The sequence below is a fragment of the Camelus dromedarius genome, chromosome 31 (assembly GCF_036321535.1).
Source record: "Camelus dromedarius isolate mCamDro1 chromosome 31, mCamDro1.pat, whole genome shotgun sequence".
Classification (NCBI taxonomy): domain Eukaryota; kingdom Metazoa; phylum Chordata; class Mammalia; order Artiodactyla; family Camelidae; genus Camelus; species Camelus dromedarius.
This window is the reverse complement of record NC_087466.1, coordinates 17,035,950-17,044,405: the sequence shown is the minus strand read 5'-3', so window position 1 is coordinate 17,044,405 and position 8,456 is coordinate 17,035,950.

Sequence of the window (8,456 nt, the reverse complement as noted above, 5' to 3'; positions counted from 1 at the left end):
CCACCCCTCCCCTACTGTGGGGAAGCAGCCTTGGTCCCCTGTGTGTGATCAGCTGATACCTCTGGCCTGCCCACTTATGGCGGGCCCTGTGGCAGACACTGAGGATGACAGCTAAACAGGACTCCCAGCCCCTGCCCTCAGAGAGGAGGAGGTAAACCAGGAAGGACACACTTGATGTCCAAGGTTGGTTCTCAGTGTTGTAAGTTCAAAAACTCGGTCAGACCAAATGAGACGCTATACCTGCTGGACCAATTTCATAACAGATTGATTTGAAAACCAGATGTCAATTTATTCATTTTAAGTGAGGTCTATGGTTCTCGTAACCAGACCTTTTGAATCTCATATCCAGAACACTGCCTTCCTTTAGTCAAGGGACCTGGCAAATTAGTAATTAGTATCATCGGTAAATTAGGAATCAGAGGATTCCTTGGTAAGCAATGGAACTGGAGCAAAAAGAGTCGAACCACATCAGTGGTTTGTGAAGTTTGTGATCATGTCTGAGTCACAGATTCCTTTAAGAATTTGAGGCAGAGTTCAATCCTTTCCTAAGAAAAACACACGTGTATCATTTTTGCAGACAGTGTCGGGGGAGTGAGGGAGCTCACTGGTTGATTCCTGGCCTTATTTCACTCAGGCTAAGCCACATCTTGATATGCAATCCTTACTCCACTAAAGACTAATTTATTTGAGTAGCACTTCACGATTTTTGTCATATATGCATATACCTGCACTATTATTTACTTCTTTTCTTTAAATTGACTCTTATTAGGTAAAAAAAAATTTTAAATACCTTATTGCAATACGTTAAAAAAAGCATTTTACTGCCATAAATAGAAGATGTCATAAAAAAGAGGAAAGCAAAGCAATGTTACTAAACTTAAAATAATGAAATACAAGTAAACCTAATCCTTTAGATTATATGTACATATTTTTGTACATGTATACAAATCTAATCATTCTATAGCTGTTCATACCTGAAATAAGTGTGCCTCACTGAGGAGACGAGGATTTTCTGACCAGTCACCAATAATGGGGTATTCCAGTTCATGCTGCTTCAAGATGAAATGGGATTCACTGCCAATAGAAAGAACCAGGATTTTAGCTTTGATGGTAAGCACCAACAGCAGTGCCTTGACAGGTGAACCTAGTGGCAATGGGCAAACCCCCCTTGCGCCCCCGCTGCTCTCCCATCTTACTCTGCAGCCTCCTAGGCTCTAGCTGGCACACCACACACTGGGGTATACGGTGGCACCAGGTCAGCTGAAATGTCTGTCCCTGTCCTTGCGGAACTTGCCTCCACCTGGGGAGAGCAATGTTACACATGAGGACACGATAGGGAGAGGGTGTTCTGAGAGTGCCAAAGGGGACGCCCGGCCCAAGCTGGGCCTCTGGGAAGAAAAGGTCATGCCCCTCATACTTGCATGCGTCTCTCATAAACCCTTCCCAGGAGATTAAAATAAGGCGCCTAAGACACTCTACCTCTAGAAGCTCAGGATCTGGTGAGGGGAGAGACTCTCAAAAGAGATTATTATAATACAGACGCCAGGTGCAATAAGAGTGATAAGGTAGTGACATCACGGAGGGACAAGAAGGGCCCCGGCTCGCTGCAGGCAGGGAAGAGCGCCCCCTAGGTGGTATTCATACTGTCTTTCACTTCTTTCTAGGCTTCTCGCCAGAAGTTCAATTCCTGAAGGTCTGAGTCTGGGTTATTTGCCTGTTTGTGTAATGCCTTTTACGTAAATGGGAGTACCACTATTATCTACTTAATATTTACTCTAAGCAATAATCAATGCATGTCAAAGTCTGATTTTTAAAAGTTAAAAACACGACTCCTATTGAATATGAAATGAATATAGGTCAATGATTTTACTCATTAATTAATAAGATGCTGAAGCAGGTTCAAAAATCACTTTGGGGAACTGGCAATTTGTGGGCAAAATCTTAATAAACGAATGTTAGGTTAAGATTGCTACATTAGACACAAAACTGCTTAATGTCCTACAAAACAAAGAGACAGTAACTAACCATGAACGTTCTGTTTTTACCAGATAGAAATCATTTACTGTTCTACTATCAATTAGAAATCTATCAATTAGAGGTTGCGTCACCGAGTGTGAGCTCTTAATTTGCTAACAGCAAGTTCAAACACTTCTATAATCGAGGGCAGAGTTGACAATTTTTTTTCTATAAAAGGCCAAGAAAATAAACATGTTAGGCTTTTCAGACTATAAAACATCTCTGTCATATATTCTTTTTTCTTATAATTCCTTTTTATTGAGGTATAGTCAGTTTACAATGTTGTGTCAATTTCTGGTGTACAGGACAATTCTTCAGTCATACGTGAATATACATATATTCATTTTCATATTCTTTTTTTGTTTGTTTTGTATTTTTTGTTTTTACAACCGTTTAGAAATGGGGGAAAAAAACCCCAACATTCTTAGCTCGAGGGCTGTACAAAAGTAGGCCACAGGCTGGGCTTGGTTCCCGGCCCACAGTTTGCTGACTCTTGTCCTAGGACGAGAACGAGAAAATCATTGGGTGAGCCTGTTAAACAGTGTTTTGGCACAACGTTGAAAGGAGGTGCATTTATCTTCTTGGCCACATTTGTAAGGTTTGGATAATTTACAGATATGTAATCATTAAGACAAAGTTTGCCTTTGTACTACCTGAAATCATCTCAGTAAGGGCAAAGCTTACTTTGGGAAACAGGACTAAGTACACCTCCCAGTGCCAAGAGTCTCCCTCCAGCAGTTCAGACGGAACCAATTCATAACCTTCAGTTCACTAGTTCTCTGACACCTATGGTTAAGATTTGGGAACTGCCCAAGCCAACTTGGAGGAGATAAATGAGGAGACTTGAGATGACCATTCCCTTGCAGCAATGTGTTAACAAATCATTCTGGCAATTTGTTTAGATTTTTCAAATTTTACTTTTTTTCCCTCCGTTCATTCATCTATTTCTTGTTTCAGGAAGTCGTAAGTAGCACTTACCACAGGCCGGGTACTATGCTAGGTAACTGCTTCCTCAGGGAGTAGAGTAATGCCAGTGACATTACTGGCCCCCAGTGCTTACAATCTAGCTATGGAAATAATGAACAAGCGATTGCACTGAAGTGAAGTGTCACAGTAAGATGACTGGACGTGCCCAAATTGTGACATTATACTGTTTGGGGCATTGTCACCCTCCATGCACTAACCATACATTTAATGTTTGGTTTTACTGGTTAGAAGGAACGATGAATTAGGAACTATGGAAGCAAATCTAGTGTTAACTTTGTATTAGCTGGTTTGGTGTCTCTTTCACTGAGTTACAAGATTCTGATTCTTCCATTCCTTGATTTGTTCCCAGTCCACATGTGTATCAGGCAAAAATAATAGTTAAAACAAGGCTAAAAGTTTATTTCTCTCTCAGGTAAAATAAGTCTAGAGATGGGCAGTCAGGGGCTATTACAGTGACTTCACAAAGTCTTTAAAGGACGTGGGTTCCTACTATTTCAATGTTTCATCATCCCTAGACTATGGCCCTCATCCTCAAGGTTTAATATGGCTGCTAACATTCCAGCCATCACATCAACATTCCAGGGAGCAAGATGGTAAAAAGGTGGGACACTCTTCCCTATAAGGCAACTTCCCAGAGGTTGCACATAAAAGTTCCATTTATGTCTTTGGACAAAATTTAGATGCACAGCCACATCTAGCTGCAAAAAAGGATAAGGAATTTTATCTTTTTGCTGGTCATCAGTGTATCTAGCTAAAACTGAAGTTCTTAATTCGAAAGAAGAAAAGGAAAAAGGATTTGAGGAGGCAAATAGCAATCTCTACCACAAGGTAAAACAGCACCCTCAAGATTTAGGATGATGCCTTCCCTAGGCCTCACCTTACCACCAACTCAATCCAAATCTCTCATGATGTAGAGTGAGATTACTTCTGGAAAGTTTTTCTATACAGTGTTATCACTTAAGAATATTTTAGTTGCAAGTGTCATAAAACCAGATTCAAACCAGTGTGAAAAAAAAAATGGTTCCTATATTCCAAAATCATGTTATCATGGCTTTGGCCATGGCTTGATTCAGAAGTTCAAAACGTTTCCATCTCTTGGGTTTACCTTTGGCACGTGGGCTTCATTTTCAGGCCATACCATACCAATTTCGGTTCTGGGGGGTTCTGGATTCTTAGAAGAACCAACTGCCCTCAAGAACAAGTCTTACATCCATCCTGCCAAGCTCAAGTCCACTGGCTAGGAGAAAGTCCCTTTTTGTCAGCCCCAGCAAAGACCCTCAGGTTCATGCTAACTGGTTCAGTTGATGTGACATCCTGGCCACAGTGGGATGAGATGTGGTGACTCACTGAGACCTGAGTGGTAATGATCCACCCTTGGGGCCAGGACTGAAGTCCCCTCTAGTCTGACTGGACTGAGAGCAAGAGAGGGATGGATCCCAAAAGAAAACTGGTGCTCTTATCCGAAGGAGGGGACACAGATACTGGAGAGTCCCTTCCTGAGTTACTGCCAACCTTTTAGTACTCCAGTGTTGCTAAAAACCCTGTTAGGGGTGAATTGGAAAAAACAGAGAAATGTAGTTTCTTGCCTCGCTGTAATTGTAAGAAAATCTACTCTTTAAACTGATGAATAACAAAGGAAATTCTAGCTATTAAGAAATGTCTGTAATGTTGATTTTGACATCCTAGACACTTATTAATCCCCCTGTGTTTTCAGTGACAAGAACCAATTAGAACCTTGGCAGCTGTCTGAAGGGACAACAAAGTTCTCAGGTTATGAACAGCCTAATCTCTCTGGGTATGTGAATGTGGGTCAGTCACAGGAGTATTGGGTGTAAAGCTGCTGTTTCTGCCTATATCCTTGCCCAGGGCCCAAGAGAAAGTGTCTGATTCTGGCTGAATAAAGGACGCAAGGAACTTTTCATGCAGCTTGGAGGACCCGACTGATGAGGCGTTTTCTAAGCATAGGCGCCACCTCATGGGCAATTAGTACACCTACAGCGCTAAGACACGACTTAACACGGGCAACATCTGGCAGGCCAGGCAATGAGAACCAAGAGGCCAGGGACACGTGCCCAAAACAACCCAAAACCTGCACATGAATGTTCGCAGCAGCACTATTCAGAAAATAGCCAAGAGGTGGAAACAACCCAAATATCCATCAATAGATGAATGGATTAACAAAACGCGGTGTATCCATGTCATGTTATTCAACCACAAAAAGGAACGAAGCACTGATGCATGCTACAATATAGATGAACCTTGAAACCGTTATGCTAAGTGAAAGAAGCCGGACACAAGACCACAGATTGTCTCATTCCATGTATATGAAATGTCCAGAAGATGTAAATCCAGAGAGAGGAAAAGGAGATTGGCGGTTGCCAGGGGTGGGGAAATCAGGAAAGGGCAGTGGTATTTATTTATGTTGACTTTATTAACCTTTTTTGAAAAGGGAATAAACATGGTAAAAAATTTTTTCAGGAAGATATAAATCTGGACCCCAATCTTGTGGCCCCAGGAATAAATATTTACTGTGTACCTACTAAGTGTCATGTGCTATTGACACTGCTGGTCTGGAGGCTACACTTTGGGAACCAGTGCTCTAGAAAAAAATACTTGAGGTCATTCTTTGATTTTTCCACACAGAAACGTTCATTTCCTTAATATGAGAGGGAACAAAACCTCTTTCAGAAAGATTTGTGTTTGTTTGATTTTTTACTTTTTATTTTGAAGTTATTTCAGACTTACAGAGTTTTAAGAATAGTACAATAATCTCTCATATACTCTACCCAGATTCATCCACTTTTAGTATTTTTCCCCAGTTGCTCTATCACTTCTTATCCCCTTTCTCACCTCCCGTATATATATATTTTTTCTAGGCCATTTATGAGTAAATTGCAGGCATCATGCCTGTTTATCTCTTAACGCTTTATTGTGTTTGAATTTTTATCTGGATATTCTCTTACATAACCACAGTTCAGTTACCAAATTCTGGAAATTTCATTCGATACACGTTGACACAAAATTTGCAGGAGCTTTTGACAACACTGCAAACATCTGAGTGACAGGATCACCGTGGGGGAAGCCAGTGATCTTTCTTGGTCCTACTCTGCCTCATCCGAGACTCTCATACGCCAGCTATGAACCAGGAAGAGGGCCCTCACCCAACCACGCTGGCACTCTGGTCTCAGACTTCTGTCCTCCAGAACTGTGAGAAATAAATTTGTTGCTTATAAGCTACCCAGATTGTGGCATTTTGTTGTAGCAGCTCGAACAGAGTAAGACATCACCTGATCTTCACACATTTCTGACTCCTACTGACTTCTCTCTGCAATCCCATTGTAAAGGGTGGAGATGGGGATATCACCTCCTGGGCAATAACAACAAAAAAAATCGTCATCAGCTGAGTGTTTAATGATTTATTTAAAAATCTATATCCAAATGTCATGTTCCTGTACATTTGTGGTAATCTCTGTGTCTTGTTTCTCAGCTAGAAAAGGGGAAATCACAGTTGTCAAATGAGATATTTTAATTCTTGGGAAACTGTGCCTTTTCAGAATAGTACTGTCCATTTGGGCTTCAAAAGGCCACTAAGTGAAGTGGTTGTTTAATGGGTCAGAGCCTCAATTTTGCAAGATGAAAAGCTCTGTGAATACACTTAAAACTACTAAGCTATACACTTAGAAATGGTTAAGATGATAAATTTTATGTTTTACATTTTTTTTTTTACCACAATAATAAAATGCTTTTTAAAAAAGCTGCCAAGTGAGACATCTGAGAAGCCGTCCCAGAAGAGGGATGTTTCTGTGGCTTCCAAAGGAGAGACCAGAGCCAGTCAGCTAACAGTGAGGGAAGCAAGCGGGAGTCCTCTGGCCACGGGTGGAAAAGGCTGCATGTGGGATGGTTCAGGCCAGGTCAAGGGAAATGTTCCAGCGGCACTGAGGAGCCCCGGCCGGGATGCTGTGGAAACACAGAGCTGTACTGTGGGCATGGGGTTGGCCTTGATGATTGCTAGGGCCCCTCCCAACTCTGAGGCTGGAGGATTTGAGCTGAGTCAAGTTCAGCAAATGCTAGAACTTTCTATTCACAGACTGTCAAATTTTACCATGTTATATTTAAGAAATAGAAATTTAGGTTAAAAAAAAAAACTGCATTTTCTCACACTATAGGAGACTATAACTTGGTATGAGTTTTCTGGTAGGAATCTGCTGCTAAAAATTTATCCCAGAAAACAACTGGACAAGTGCACAAAGTGTGTTATTTCCTAAGTGTTCTTCCTGAGCACTATTCGTAATAGCAGAAAACTTCAAACAACTTAAATGTCCATCAAGTGACCACTCGGCAGCATTCAGAGGGACAAGACATCACTCTGTCAAGAAGGGAGAAATCTGGGGCAGGATGGGGGCCTGAGAGGTGGGATGCTGAGCTCTTCTGCTTCTCTCCGCGGCCTTCTCCTCTGTCTGCAGACTGGCTTTCACCACTTTAATACTCATGAGGCAGATGATGACTGGCTTGGCCTGAACAACACGACCCACAACTGGCTTAACATTCCAGTCTCAGTTTCCCAGAGCCTCTGATGGTCCCAGCTTGGTCCAGATGTCCACTCCTGAGCCAGTCAGCTGTGGCTGCAGGATGGGGTCACATGGTACTCACTAGATATTAACCCCATCCCCTAAGCAGGGGCTGTCGGGTGATGAGCACCCTGGAGGTGGCTACACTCACTCATCAGTGTGGTCCAGGACCAGCTGGCAGCCTCTGCGGCACCAGGCAGCTTCTTAGCAATGCAGACCCCCACGTTCCACCCCACACCTAATGAATCAAAATGCGCATTTTAATAAGGTCCTCAGGGGTCAGTCTGTGCATTAAAGTTTGAGACACTGGTTTATCATGAGAAAAGACAGTTTACTCTTACTTTCTTCCCTCTTTCCTTCCTTCCTTCCTGCCCCACCTCCTTTCCTCATTAAAATACCTTTAGCGAGGTATAATTCACATACCAATTCACCCATTTAAATAGTACAATTCAATTTTTTTAGTATGTTCACAGAATTGTGCATCTATCACCACAGTAGATTTTAGAACATTTTCACTGCTTTAAGAAGAAACCTGTACTCCTTTGCTGTCATTCCCTAACCCCACCCACTCTCCCTACCCCAGCCCCTGGCAATCACTAATCTGTTTTGTCTCTAGGGATTTGCCTATTCTGGATATTTCATATAAGTGGAATCATAGTGTGTGAGAATGTGAGACCTTTTGTGTCTGCCTTCTTTCACTTAGTGTAATGTTCATGCAGTGTAGCATGCATCAGTACTTCATTTTCATTGCCAAATACTATTCCATCATATGGATGTATCACACTTAGTTTATCCATTTATCTGTTGTTTCCACTTTTTGGTTGTTACAAATCCTGCTGCGAAGAATATTTGTGTACAAGTTTTTGAGTGGATTTGTTTTCATTT